Source organism: Stegostoma tigrinum, chromosome 21 (genome assembly GCF_030684315.1).
Source record: "Stegostoma tigrinum isolate sSteTig4 chromosome 21, sSteTig4.hap1, whole genome shotgun sequence".
Taxonomy (NCBI): domain Eukaryota; kingdom Metazoa; phylum Chordata; class Chondrichthyes; order Orectolobiformes; family Stegostomatidae; genus Stegostoma; species Stegostoma tigrinum.
The window spans coordinates 11,260,722-11,275,887 of record NC_081374.1 but is presented as its reverse complement, the minus strand read 5'-3'; the positions used below and the strand labels follow the sequence as shown (position 1 = coordinate 11,275,887).

At 44.3% G+C, this 15,166-nt stretch overlaps 1 non-coding gene across 1 annotated transcript; it reads right to left on the bottom strand.

Annotated features, from left to right (window-relative positions):
- Positions 1-14,631: 14,631 nt before the first annotated feature.
- Positions 14,632-14,704, bottom strand: trnak-uuu (transfer RNA lysine (anticodon UUU)). Its single transcript has one exon. It is a non-coding gene; the product is annotated as a tRNA-Lys (tRNA).
- Positions 14,705-15,166: the final 462 nt, after the last annotated feature.

The following is a 15,166-nucleotide window of genomic DNA, read 5'->3' as shown; positions in this document are numbered from 1 at the left end:
ACCACTAGGTTCTCATGGGTCGCCGCCAGTGGCCCTCTGGCTCAAGGGGTTCTGTACCTCCTACTGCTAGCCAGGTAGCCACTACATGACAGTTCTGAATTTAGGGCAGGAATGTGTGTTATTTTTATCTGAACGAGGTCCTGATGTTAAAATCAGCAGCTCTACCATGTGCCCACTTTGGTCAGGTTTATCGTTCAGTCCTGAGCTTCCACGGACCCCTCACTCCTCTTTCTCCTCCTCCCCTACCTCGTTTGTCATGAATCATGTTGGCGACAAGCCCTAAGCCTGCTTTTGAAGAAGTGAAACTGAAAGCAGTGGAAAAACCCAAGACAAAGATTCATCAAGGATGTGGTATCACACAGCCAGCTGCTGTCTTAGAAACCCGTCTGCAAGTCACATTTGAGATAGCATCTCTGAAAGGTGTGATTAGCCATCAGTCATAGAAGATAGGAGGTGTTCTTTTGATTTATTTTCACCTCAGACCATTTGACTTAAGAGCATAAGTAGGTCATTCAAACCATCAAGTCTGCTTCAGCATTCAATGAGATCATAAATTATCTGATAACCATCAACTTCGATTTCCTAGATAACAAAGTGTGGAGCTGGATGAACACAGCAGGCCAAGCAGCATCTGAGGAGCACAAAAGCTGACATTTTGGGCCTAAACCCTTCATTAGAAAAAAGGGTCTAGGCCCGAAACGTCAGCTTTTGTGCTCCTAAGATGATGTTTGGCCTGTTGTGTTCATCCAGGTCCACACTTTGTTATTTCGGATTCTCCAGCATCTGCAGTTGCCATTATCTTAGCTTCATTTTCCTGCCAGTTCCTCATAATCCTCCATTCTCTTATGGAGTAAAAGCTGTCTATCTCCAAATATTTGCAATGACTATGCCTTAACAGCTCTCTGTGGTACAGAGTTCACATAGTCTCTATCCTCTGAGAAGAGAAGAGGGAAAAAAGAGACTTTAACTCTTCTAAAAACTCAGTTTAACTCATCTTTCAAAGTCTACTTTCACATATGGAGTTACCACTTTTGCCAACCCAGGAAATGTGAGATTAGGGCAAGGTAAGAAGGCAAGGGGGTTGGAGTCATGGCTTCCGCTCTGACAACACTTTATTGCAGACAAAAGTTCTTTAAAAGCAAAACACAAGCCCCTCCCCATTGTGGTACACAGGAGAGTGCAGCAAAAATATATTGGTAGGGAAATTTCCAGGACACGTACTCAAAGATCATATTTGTTCACTCCAAACATTGAGGACGGCGATCTATAGCACTCACATACTCTTGGCATGATTGTTTGTCATTTGACTCTTGACTAATTCTGCATCTTTTTGAAAACTTTCTCAATTCAGTGTAAATTAAGAATTTTGGAAACATCAAAGACTAGGTGAAGATTCTAGTTTGGGCCAGTCCTCCCCATGGGTTAGTTTACTGCTGGACACATTTGCAGCAATGCCAGCACCATTTTGATTAGACAAGTGATAGAGGAGAAAAAAGGCAAAAATTTACACAATAGCTCTAGGTCTTCAGAGACTGAGTTATCTAATGTTCTTGCAACTCTATGAAGAAATCTTCCTAGTTTAACCTTTAGATATGATTAAATATTTTGCAATGTTACAACCCATTGTGAAGGGGTGGGTTGGTTCCCTTTGGTTCAATATTCTCAATTGATTAAAATAAAGGTGTTAAGTTCACTTTAGCAAAAGGCTATACTTCTCTTCAATTAGTGTATATTTGACTACATTGTGGCCATATTTACTATTTTCACTGTAAGCAATAAAGAGACAATGATGACTTTTCTTCCTCAGTTAAAGGAAGAATAAATTTCCTACCTACTAAACCATGAAAATAATAAAAATGGGACCACTAGCATAACACTCTTGTGAAATTACTTGGATCCACACACACAGTGGTGCAGACAGTCATGAGTTGCACTGGCTTTGTTGAAAGCCTAGGTTGTACTATCTTTGATCTTTGCCCACATTTTACTTCTCAGACATGATAAGGAGCTAAGGAACAGAAGGTGTTTCTCAGAAGTACAGGCTCAGATGCAATCATTTCTTAGAATCCTGTTCTTATTGTGTGTGTTTTTGCTAGCATTACATTTTGAGGGTAAGTGACAAGAAACAAGGCAGGATTTACACTATTTTGTATTCTCAAGATTGCATTTGATTTTTTTTTAAAAAAGCTGCAACATAAAAGTTACCCCATACTGTTTACAAACCGAAAGAACTGCGGAAGCTGTAAACCAGGAACAAGAACAAAGTTGCTGGTAAAGCTCAGCAAATCTGGCAGCATCTGTGAAGGAGAAAACAGTGTTAACGTTTCAGGTCCTGTGACCCTTCCTCAGAACGGACGGTGGCTGGGAAACGTCAGTTTATATGCAGAAAATAGGGAGGTGGGTGGGGTAGGGAGTAAGCCATAGGATAGAGCCCAAAGAAAGAGAAAGGCAGTTGGACAGACAAAGGAGTTGCTAACGATCAGGCTGGGAGGGTGAGTAGTTGTTAGTGGGGACTGTTAGTGACTAACAACAGGGGGTGTGTGCGATAGGGTTAGGGTTAATACTGTCAACGTGACATTAATCGCCTCAATTTCACTGCCCCTCTCAACAATTCCAACCTATCTCCCTCCGAACTGACTGCACTCCATGCACCCAGGTCTAACCCTAACTTTGTCATTAAACCTGCTGATAAGGGTGGTGCTGTTGTTGTCTGGCATACTGACCTCTACCTTGTAGAGGCTAAGGGCCAGCTCTCAGATACCTCCTCCCACCTTCCCCTGGACCATGTCCCCATTGTATCCACTACGGTTACAAATCTCATTTCATCCGGTGATCTCCCCCGCTTCACTCCCATGCTAATAGTCCTCCGACCCCGCACAGTTTGTTTTTACCTCCTGCCAAAAACCCACAAACAGGACTGTCCAGTCAGATCCGCTGTTTCAGCCTGCCCCTGCCCCCCAGAACTCATCTCTTCCTACCTTGACTCAGTCTTCTCTCGCCCCAGTCCAATCCCTACCCACATACATCCACGATTCATCTGACGATTTACGCCGGTTTCAAAGCTTCCAGTTTACTGGCTCCAGCCACCTCCTCTTTACCATGGACGTACAATCCCTTTACACATCCATTCTCTACCAGGAGGGCCTTAGGGCACTCCACTTCTCCCTGGAGCAAAGACCTAAACCATCACCAGCCACCACCCTCCTCCACCTGGCCAAGCTTGTTCTCGTCTTCAACAACTTCTCTTTCAACTCCTCTCATTTTCTTCAGGTAAGAGGGGTTGCCATGGGTACCTGCATAGGCCCAGTTATGCCTGTCTCTTCACGGGGTACGTGGAACATTCTTTGTTCCAGTCCTGTTCAAGCCCCCACCCATAACTCTTTCTCTGATACATCGATGATATCATCAGTGCTGCTTCCCTCTCTCGCCTGGAATTGGAAATCGCCATCAATTTCACCTCCAATTTCCACCCTGCCCTCACTTTGTCCTGGTCAATCTCTGGCTCCTCCTTTCCCTTCCTCAACATTTCTGCTTCTGGGGATAGACTGGCCACTAATATCCATTACAAACCCACCGACTCCCACAGCCACTTGGCCTATACATCCTCACACCCCACTTCCTGTTAAAGGCTCCATCCCATTCTCTCAGTTCCTCCATCTTCATTGCATATGTTCAGATGAGGCCAACTTCAACAAGGGAGCTTCCAAAATGTCCACCTTCTTCCTCAACCGAGGGTTCTCCAACTCCGTTTCGACATGGCCCTCAACCAGGTCCAACATATCTCCCACATTTCCACTCTGACCCCTTCTCTTCCCTCCCGCAACAGCAATAGGGTTCTCCTTATCCTCAACTACCATCCGTCCAGCATCCACATCCAGAAGATTATCTGATGCCATTTCCGCCATGTCCAGCAAGATGCCAACACCAGACATATATTATTCCCCTCCCCTCCCTTGTCCACCTTCCGCAGGGACCGTTCCCTCCGGGACACCCCAGTCCACACTTCCTTTACCCCCAGCACCTCCCAGCAGCTCTATGGCACCTTCCCCTGTAACCGGTGAAGGTGCAGCACCTGTGCATTTACCTCCTCCTCCCCAGTATCCAAGGGCCCAAACATATCTTCCAGATGAATCAACACTTCACCTGCACTTCCCACAATCTAGTCTACTGCATTTGCTGCTCACAGTGTGGTGTCCTCTACATTGGGGAAACAATGCACAGACTTGGTGACTGCGACACCTACTTTCTGCCCCCAAAAATGACCCTGAACTACCTGTTGCCTGCCACTTCAATGCACCACCCTGCTCCCTGGCCAACATCTCTACCTCTGGCTTGCTACAGTGTTCCAGTGAAGCCCAACGCAAACTGGAGGACAGCACCTCATTTTCTGCTTGGGCACCCTACAGCCCTCTGGACTCAATTTTGAGTTGAATAATATTAGTCCTAAACTCTCCTATGACCCAGCGCCCCCCCCCCACTCCACACACCAGTCCTTGTTACCACACAGCCTGCCATTACACACCCCCTGTTGTTAGTCACTAACAGTCCCCATTAACAACTACTCACCCTCCCAGCCTAATTGTTACCAACTCCTTTGTCTGTCCAACTGCCTTTCTCTCTCTTTGGTCTCTATCCTATCACTTACTCCCTATCCCACCCACCTCCCTATTTTCTGCGTATAAACTGGCATTTTTCCAGCCACCATCAGTTCTGAGGAAGGGTCACCGGACCTGAACCATTAACTCTGTTTTCTCCTTCACAGATGCTGCCAGGCCTGCTGAGCTTTTCCAGAAACTTTGTTTTTGACCCCAAGCTGTTTCCCTGGATGCCATAGCTCAGGCTCACTATTTATTCTAGGTGGCAAATAACAACATCATTGTAGAAAATCAGCAGATTTTCAAATGATGTATCAACAGATGCATCAAAGCGTGGACAAAAACAGAAGTTGCTGGAAAAGCTCAGCAGGTCTGGCAGCACCTGTGAAGAAAACAAACAGAGGTAAGAACTCTTGGGACCCTTGTCAGAGCTGATAGTCACTGGCAAAATGTCAGTTTATACGCAGAAAATAGGGAGGGGGAAGGGGTAGGGAGTAAACGATAGGATAAAGGATAGAGCCCGAAGATGGAGAAGAGCAATTGGATAGACAAAGGAGTTGATAACGATCTGGTTAGGACGGTGAATAGCTGTTAATGGGGACTGTTAGTGACCAACAATAGGTAGTGTGTGGGGTATGCGCTCGGACATGTGAGAGTTTAGGCCCTAAAATTATTGAACTCAACATTGAGTCCGAGGGTGGCAGGGTCCCCAAAGAGAAAATGAGGTGTTGTCCGTCCAGCTTGCATTGGGCTTCACTGGAACACTGCAGCAAACCAGAGACAGAGATGTTGGCCCAGGAACTGGATGGTGTGTTAGAGTGGCAGGCAACAGGAAACTCAGGGTCTTTTTTGTGAGAAGAATGTAGATTCCTTCCTTGACTCAGTCTTCTCTCCTCTTGGTCCAATCCCTGCCCACAAATATCAGTGATACTTCTGACGCCGGTTTCAAAACTTCCAGTTTGCTGGCTCCAGCCACCTCCTCTTTACCATGGGCGTGCAATCCCTTTACACATCCAGTCCCCACCAGGAGGGTCTTTGGGCTCTCTGCTTCTTCTTGGAGCAAAGATCTGAACTGTCCCCATCCAGCACCAACTTCCTTTGCTTGGCCAAGCTCGTCCTCACCCTCAACAACTTCTCTTTCAACTTCTCTCATTTTATTCAGGTCTGGTGAATCTTCCTCACAGCTGATAGTTGCTGGCAAAATGTCGGTTTATATGCAGAAAATAGGGAGGGGGATGAAGTAGGGAGTAAATGATAGGATAAAGGATAGAGCCCAAAGAGAGAGAACAGCAGTTGGATAGACAAAGGAGTTGATAAATATTTGGTTAGGAGGGCGAATAACTGTTAATGGGGACCCGCATGGTCCCTAGTTATGCCTGTCTCTTTATGGAATACATGGAACATGCTTTGTTCCAGTCCTATTCTGGCCCCTATTCATAACTTTTTCTCCGATACATCGATGATACCATTGGTGCTGCTTCCCTCTCTCGTCAGGAGTCAGAAAAGTTAATCGAGTTTGTTTCCAATTTCCACCCTGTCCTCACCTGGTCTATATGTGACTTCTCCCATGCCTTCCTCAACACCTCTGTTTCCAATTCTGGGGATAGACTGGCCGCTAATATCCACAATAAACCCACTGACTCCCACAGCTACCTGAACTATATATCCTCACACCCTGCTTTCTACAAAGATTCCCAGCTCCCCTGTCTCCAACGCAAATGTTCAGATGCAGCCAACTTCGACAGGGGAGTCTCTGAAATATCCACCTTCTTCCTCAACCAAGGATTCCCCATCCCCATTGTCAATAGGGCCCTCAGCCGGGTCTGACCCATCTCCCACACTTCCGCCCTCACCCCCTCTCATCCCTCCCACGACTGCGATAGGGTTCCCCTTGTCGTTACCTACCATCCCACCAGCATCCACATCCAGAAGACCATCAGATGCCATTTCCATCACCTCCAGCGAGGTGCCACCACCAGACACATATTCCTGTCCCCTCCTTTGTCTGCCTTCTGCGGGAACCATTCCCTCCAGTGCATGCTGGCCCGCTCTTCCTTCACCCTCAACACACCCCTACAGCCCCACGGCACTTTTCCCTGTAATCAGCAAAGGTGCAACACCTGCCTATTTACATCCTCCCTCCCCAAGGTCCAAAACGTACCTTCCAGGTGAAGCAACACGTCACCTGCACTTCCAGTAATCTAGTCTATTGCATTTGCTGCTCACAATGTGGTCTCCTCTACATTAGGGAAACAAAGCGTAAACAAGGCGACCACATCACAAAACATCTATGTTATGCTTACAATAAAGACCCTGGACTACCTGTTGCCTGCCTTTTCAATGCACCGCCCTGTTCCCTGGCCAACATCTCTGTCTCTGGCTTGCTGCAGTGTCCCAGCGAAGCTCAACATAAGCTGAAGGGCAAACACATCATTTTCTGCTTGGGCACCCTGCAGCCCTCCGGACTAATATCGAGTTCAATAATTTAAGAGCCTGAACTCTCCCATGTCCCAGCCCCCTCCCCACACACCAGGCCTTGTTATCACACTGTCTGCCATTTCACACTAACCTAATGTGAGTCACTGACAGTCCTCATTAACAGCTATTCACCCTCCCAGCCTGATAATTATCATCTCCTTTGTCTATCCAACTGCTCTTCTCTCTCTTTGGGCTCTATCCTTTATCCTACTGTTTACTCCCTACCCCATCCTCCTCTCTATTTTCTGCATATAAACCGACATTTTGCCAGCTACCATCAGCTCTGAGGAAGGGTTCCAGGACCCGTTACCTCTGTTTGTTTTCTTCACAGATGCTGCCAGATCTGCTGAGCTTTTCCAGCAACATCTGTTTTTGTTCCTGATTTACTGCATCCGCAGTTCTTTCAGTTTTTATATATCAAAGCATTTTTTTTCTAATGAAAGCATACATGACCCATCACAAATAGAGTCCTCAATGTCTTAGAGAAAAGCAAACACTCACATAATATAAAATAAAGCAGACAGTGTTTAAATGGTCAGAAATCTGGTTTCCTTCCACAGTCCAAAGATGTGCAGGTTAGGTGAATTGGTCATGCTAAATTGCCCGTAGTGTTCAGGGGTGTGTGGGTTATAGGGGGATGGGTCTGGGTGGGATGCTTCAAGGGGCGGTGTGGACTTGTTGGGCTGAAGGGTCTGTTTCCACACTGTAGGGAATCTAATCTAATCTAATCTTAATCAGATCAGGGATCAAAAAGCCCCAACAACGCTGGAACTAATTGTAGTCAAGTGCACACTCTCCACTGATTGGAGTTGTACTTAACACAAAGGAAGATGGTCGTGTTTGTTGGAGGTCAATCATCTCAGCCCCAGGCCATCTCTGTAGGAGTTCCTCAGAGGAGTGTCCTAGGCCCAACCATCTTCTGCTGCTTCATCAATGACCTTCCTTCCATCATTGAGGGGAAGTTCACCAACGATTGCGAAATGTTCAGCACCATCCACCACTCCTCAGATACTGAAGCAGCGGTTTGGCTGTAAGCAATATACTTCAAAACCTGATGAATGAATTTTAGCATTACAAGTGATAACACAGGTACTAACACCTCTAACCTGGCTTAGCAAGAAGCCCCTCCCCCGCTCAGTTCCAGTTCAGTTATGAATAAGGCAACAAAATGTGGTCTTGGTAGCGCTACTACAATGTATTATTAGACTCTGATCCAGGATCTGGGATCTACAGTCATCAGAGACATCTTTCCTGCATTGACCCCATCTAAATCCGTTAGGACTTTATAGATTTCAGTGAGAAATCTCCCTCGCCCACTCCATTGAACTCAAGTGAATAAAGTCTTAGCCATGCCAGTCTCTTTTTGTACATCAATCCTGCCATCCCAGGAATCAGGAACCAAAACGAAGTTGCTGGAAAAGCTCAGCAGGTCTGGCAGCACCTGTGGAGGAGAAAACGGAGTTAACGTTTCGGGTCTGGTGACCCTTCCTGAGATTATTACAGCATCCGCAGTTCTTTTAGTTCTTATCCCAGGAATCAGGTTGGTAAACTTTCGTCGCACTCCCTTTATGCAGGAAGGAGCCAGGGATATCAGCTTCTCAGCACCAACTCTGCCAAATAGCCCCCTACAATCAAATCTGTAACATGCAAGGCTTCCATTTGAGATCTCCAACTGAGGAAAGTGGTTTTCACATGAATCATAGTCCTTGCAGATGTTTGTAATGCTATTTTGGGATATCTTCCGTGTGGAAAAACACGTGGCATTTTGCTTTGGGGGTCTTGGTTTATTTTGAACGGGACAATTTCCTATTTGGGGGATTTCCTTTCAATCAGTAGGCAGGCTACATTTATGTTTTTTAGCCACAATAAATCCCCTCTTTACAAGTCACACAAGGGAGGAAGAAGCAAAAGAAAAAGAGTTGGTAAACCAGGAGGCCTGACTCACAATGCAATGCGTCAGGAGATCAGAAACCACCTCCCCCCACCCACTGCCCACCCACTCCTGTTGAGCGTAATTTGAAAAACTTTAACAAAGGGTACCTTCTCTTTCTGTTAATATTGAAGTACGACACTACAATATGAAAAAGCACTGAAAGTATCAAAATCACATGGACTGCAATGGCTCACCAACATAAGAGCTCACCATCAATGAGGGAAGGTCAGCAAATGCTCAAACTGTAAGAATAATTTTGTTTAAGTCCCTTCTAACATCACTTACCCTTTATTCTACATGGATGTAAGGATATCCTCCGCTGTTGAGTCTTTAAACATAAAACAGTTCCTCAATAGAAAGGTAATATTAATGATACTCCTCTCTGTATCAGTGGCCTCATTGTAAGTTTGATTGTATTTATATGCATTGTCTATACTGTTGTTAATGTGATCAACAGAGCAAGCAGACCTAAGTCTCCCTCAGAAAAGTCTGTTTCCCGCACGATTTATCATTAATGGCTACATAATGCCCACTACTGGTAATACGATGCATCATTCCATGTGCTTTGAAGAAGTTGCCAGTTAACACTGTGAAACATTGATACAAATTGTTGCATATTAGAAGTAACTGCATAAAGCACATGAAGAAGAAATTATGTCATTAGGATCTGCTGAGGGAGGGGGGAAAGTGATTGTGTAAATCATAAACACCAGTGTTGACTACCTGAACCAAATGGCCTGTCCCTGGACTATAACTTCCATTTCGCTGATTTGTCCAAACAGAAAAAAAGCAGGTTTGCGATTAAGACAATCCACATAAGGCAGACGACAGTTTTATGTTAGAGGTAAAAATGAAACTTCATTTTTTTGAGTGTCATCACCTGAATTTTAATAACTGAAAACTTTCATGGACTAAAATGGTTTTATGGTCTCAGTGATATCCTAACCACAGGGTGAACCAGTTCAATATCAACATCAAAACTTTTCAATGAGCAAGACCCAGTCTGAACTGAACTTAACACATTGTCTAAAAGTCTCAAAACAGTCACTCAGAGCAGTACTCCTGTTTCATTTTTACCTTGTTGTGAGTTTCACATATTGGATTGGAAGTCACCTTACAGATTAGAGGAAAAAGTGAAGTCAAGCAAAGGAAAACACAAAGTAGAAATAACAAGATGTAGAGCTGAATGAGCACAGCAGGCCAAGCAGCATCAGAGGAGCAGGAAGGCTGACGTTTCGGGCCAAGACCTTTCTTCAGATTTTCTGCATCTGCATCTGCAGTTCCTACTATCTCAAAAGCACAAGTAACTGTAATTTAGGCAATTGATTTTGGGCAGAGTAGAGAGAAGAATTCCCTTCAGGACTGTATAGTTTCTCCTTGATTTTCTCTCAGTGCCTTCAGAAGCAGCACTCAGTCATAAAGCAAATCGCAGAAGCATTCATTCTCCAAGAACTCCAGGGCACCTACAATTTTTGTTACTGCTAAGTATACAACTCATCAATTAAACAACCATATTCCGAGGTTAAAATGTAACACCTCGAAGACTTTAAGGACTTTTAAATTACATTTTTTTTCTTCCTTTTCGAACTAGATGTTCTTACCTTTTAAACTTTACACCCTTACAGGTTTTGTATGTCTGTTTGACTTTGCAAACATATAGTCATACAAACAAGAGTAGGTCACTTGGCCCTTCCAGCCTGCTTGCCATTTAATAACATAATGGCTGATCTAATTTTAATCTCAACTCCTGCATATCCCCAATAATCTTTAATCCCTTTGGTCATCAAGAATCTATCCACCTCTACCTTCAAAATATTGAAAGAATTTGCATCCACTGTCTTTTTTGTAAGGGAATTCAAAAAGCATGGCACCCTCTGAGAGACTTTGTTTTCCATCATCTCTTTCTTAAATGGGCAACCACATATTTTAAACTATGAACCCCTAGTTCTAGGTTCTATTCAAAGTGAAAACATCCCTTCCATGTCCACCCAGTTAAAACCTCTCAGGATCTTATATGTTTCAATTAAGTCATTTTTAACTCCTCTAAACTCCAGAGGAGACAAGCCTATCTGCTCTTTTCTTATTAGGCAATTCACTCATTCCAGTATTAGTTGAGTACACCTTCTCCGAAATCCTTCTGATACATTAATATCCTTCCACTGGTACAACGCCCAGTACTGTCATGTACCTCAGGGCTCTAGATTACTTATGCAATTAAACTTCATCTCCAACACCAAACGTTATCATGACTTTCATTGTTGATACTTGATAAAATTCCCCTTTATTCTACATGGATGTAAGGATATTCTCTGTTGTTGAGTCTTTAAATAGAATAGAAAGGTAATATTGATGAGACACCTCTCTCTATCAGTGGCCGTACTGTAAGTTTGAATTATATTGAAATGCATTGTCTATGCTCTTGCTGATGTGATCAACGCCGCAAGCAGCCCAAAGAATACCTCAGAAAAGTCTGTCTACTGCACACTTTATCATGAATGGCTACACAACGCCCACTACTGGTAACCTTGCAATTGACGTCATAATTTTGGACATGAACTATGTTTTAATTGGGTGCAGCTTCCTAAAACGCATGAAAAATCTTGGTTACAGCTGACCAAGCATGCTTAAAAGAGTGGCACGGAGTCACCCACCCTCACTGACCCAACAAAGTCTTCCATAACCCATCTAATGTGACTTTGCATCAGTCTTCACAGTGGAAAACACCTTCACCATACCAGATTTCAGGCATTTCCCACAACTAGTCATGGAAGAGATTGCTGGGCCCCTAACTGAGATATTTGTATCATCGGCAGCCACTGACCTGTCTGGAATTTGGCTAACATGGTACCATTATTGAAAAAAGGCTGTAAGGAAAAGTCAGTGAATTATAAGCCAGTGAGCCTTATATCAGTGGTGGGTAAACCCTTGGAGGGGATTCTGAGGGATAGGATTTACATGGATTTGGAAAGGCAAGGACTGATTAGAGATAGTTAATATGACTTTGTGTGTGGGAAATTGTGTCTCTCCAACTTGACTGAGTTTTTTAAGAGTGGTGACAAAGAAGATTGATGAAGGCAGAGCGGTAGATATTGCCTATATGGACTTCAGCAAAGTGACAAAGTTCCACCTGGTTAGTCAGGTTAGGTCACATGACATCCACCGGGTGGGGGCAGTTAGCCTACTGGATACAAAATTAACTTGAAGGTAGGAGGCACAAGGTGATGGTAGAGGGTTGCTTTTTGGATTGGAGGCCTGTGACCTGTGGTGCGCCACAAGGATGCTGGGTCCGCTGCTTTTACATAAATTATTTGGTTTTGAATGCAGGAGATATGGTTAGTAAGTTTGCAGACGGTACCCAAAAGTGTGGCACAATGGGCAGAGAAGAAGATTATCTCAAAGTTCAACAGGACCTTGATCAGATTGGTCAATGCGCTGAGAGTTGGCAAGTGGAGTTTAATTTAGATAAAAGTGAGATGTTGCATTTCAGTAAAGCAAACAAGGGCAGGACTTATACAATTAATGTAGGGTGCTGGGGGGTGTTACCAAACAAAGAGACCTAGGGGTGAAGGTGCATAGGTCCTTGAAAGTGGTGTCACAGGCACGCAGTGTGGTGAAGAAGGCATTTGGTACGCTTGCCTTCATTAGCCAGAACATTGAGTACAGGAGTTGGGACGTCATGTTGTGGCTGTACAGGACATTGGTGAGGCCACTTTTTGAATACTGTGTTCAATTCTGGTCGACCTTCTACAGGAAGGGTGCTGTTAAAATTGAGAGCCTGCAGAAAAGATTAACAAAGTGCTGCAAGGGCTTGAGGGTTTTAATTATTAAGAGAGGCTGAATAGGCTGGGATTGTTTTCCCTGGAGGGTCAGAGGCTGAGGGGTGACCTTGTAGAAGTTTATAAAACCATGAGGGGCATGGATAGGGTGAATAGCCAAGGTCGTTGTCCAAGGGTGTGGGAGTCCAAAACTAGATGGCAAATGTTAAAGGTGAGAAGGGAAAGATTTAAAAAGGACTTGAAAGATAACTTTCTCATGCAGATGGTGGTGTATATGTGGAATGAGCTGCCAGAGGAAGTGGTAGAGGCTGGTACAATTATAACATTTGGAAGTCGTCTGGATGGGTATATGAATAGGAAGAGTTTTGAGGAATATAGCCAAAATTCTGGCAAATGGAGCATCTGGGTTAATATACAGGTTCAATTGGCAGCCACATAGACCAGTGCAAAGTTAGCATACATTTCGCGTGGGGTAGAATACAAAGATTTATGCTGACGCCGTATAAGGCTCTGGTCAAACTGCATTTGGAATAATGTGGTGTGAAGCTGGATGAACACAGCAGGCCAAGCAGCATCAGAGGAGCAGGAAACCTTGACGTTTCGAGTTGGGACCCTTCAGGCCCTTATTTTTCTGAAGAAGCGTCCAGAACCGAAACGTCAGCTTTCCTGCTCCTCTGATGCTGCTTGCCTGCTGTGTTCATCCAGCTTCACACTGTGTTATCTCAGATTCTCCAGCATCGGCAGTTCCTACTATCTCTTTGGAATAATGTGGGCAGTTTTGAGCCCCACATCTAAGTAAGGATGTATTGGCATTGGACTGAGTCCAGAAGTGATTCATGCAAATGATTCTAAGGATGAAGGGATTGTTATATGATGAGTGGTCAAGGATTCTGGGTCTGTATTCAATGCAGATTTGTAGGAAGAGTTTTGTAATGTCTAGAGGTATCAAAGACATGATTGATATTTTCAGCACACAGTTAAGCTAAGACACAGGCGATGCTTAGTGATCTTACGGATGTGGAAATAGACAGACTCAGGGATGGTACGGATACATGACCAGAACTATCTTGGCATCAAATATCACACCAGGCTGCAAACATTATTGTTCAGTTTTAGATAGATGTTTGGAGAGAGGGGCGGAATCAATAACTAAATGTGAAGTTTGCAGCAATCTAAGAATTTTGCAACAGTGGAAGAGGTGGTGGTGAGGTGGAAGGGAGGGTTTATCAGTGTACATTTGGAAACCAAAGTTGTGATTTCAGGCAAAAGGCAGAGACGGCACAAGGAGAAATGGAGATATTTATCCCTCAATCGGTATAGCAAAAACAGATAATCTGGTCATATGCACATTATAGAAATTACGTGTGAATTACAACAATAGTTTGATATCAAAAATACCTAATTGATTGTGAAGGGGCATACTGTCGTTGTGAAAGGTGCTATATAATTGTGAAGCTTCTCTCTCTTCCTCCCTTTGAACAAGGTGCTGAGGTTTGTCATTCAACCCATTGAGTCGGGTTTGACGTGGCAACGCTGTTGCCCTTCCTGGGTATTAATCCTAAATCAGTTTGCCATCTCCCATTTTCTGGGAATTTCTTCCGTGGGGCCCCATGATGACCTTTGAGAGGTGTCTGTGCTTTTGGACTTGTCACTGGGGTAACCTAACTTCCCTTGCAAACGTGTTGAAATTGTTATCTGAATATGAGTTTGTGAAATCCAGTCTGCCCTTTTGTGAGACAGATTGATCGGACTGAACAAAGTTGTCCAAAGCACTGTGGAGCTGAGCATAACTATATTCTTTTTAAAAACTGGAACCCCAGGACAGAAATTAACAAAACGAAAAATGGAACGCCCGAACAGGGACTTGAACCCTGGACCCTCAGATTAAAAGTCTGATGCTCTACCGACTGAGCTATCCGGGCTCTGGAAAAATGAGCTGCCCATTGTTTATAAAACCTTTAACAGCAGCTGTGCCTTTCGCCATGGATGATTTGTAGTTGATGGTTTAAATTACCATAACTACACGCCACACGATGCATGAAATGAAATGTAGACCAATTTGTTGAAAATACCGAATATATTTTTGCACCGAAGTAAATGCAAAAAGTTAGCTGCACACCGGAAGAGAGGTAAGCTTCCTGTGACGGATTGATGGGTGCCATGCTTTTTGCTGGCAGAAGTACGCCAAGGAGAGTTCTGCAGGCTCCATGTTTGTTGCTGGCGGTGACCGGTTGAATTGTCAAGAGATAATGGGAACTGCAGATGCTGAAGATTCCAAGATAATAAAATGTGAGGCTGGATGAACACAGCAGGCCAAGCAGCATCTCAGGAGCACAAAAGCTGACGTTTCGGGCCTAGACCCTTCATCAGAGAGCGGAATGAAG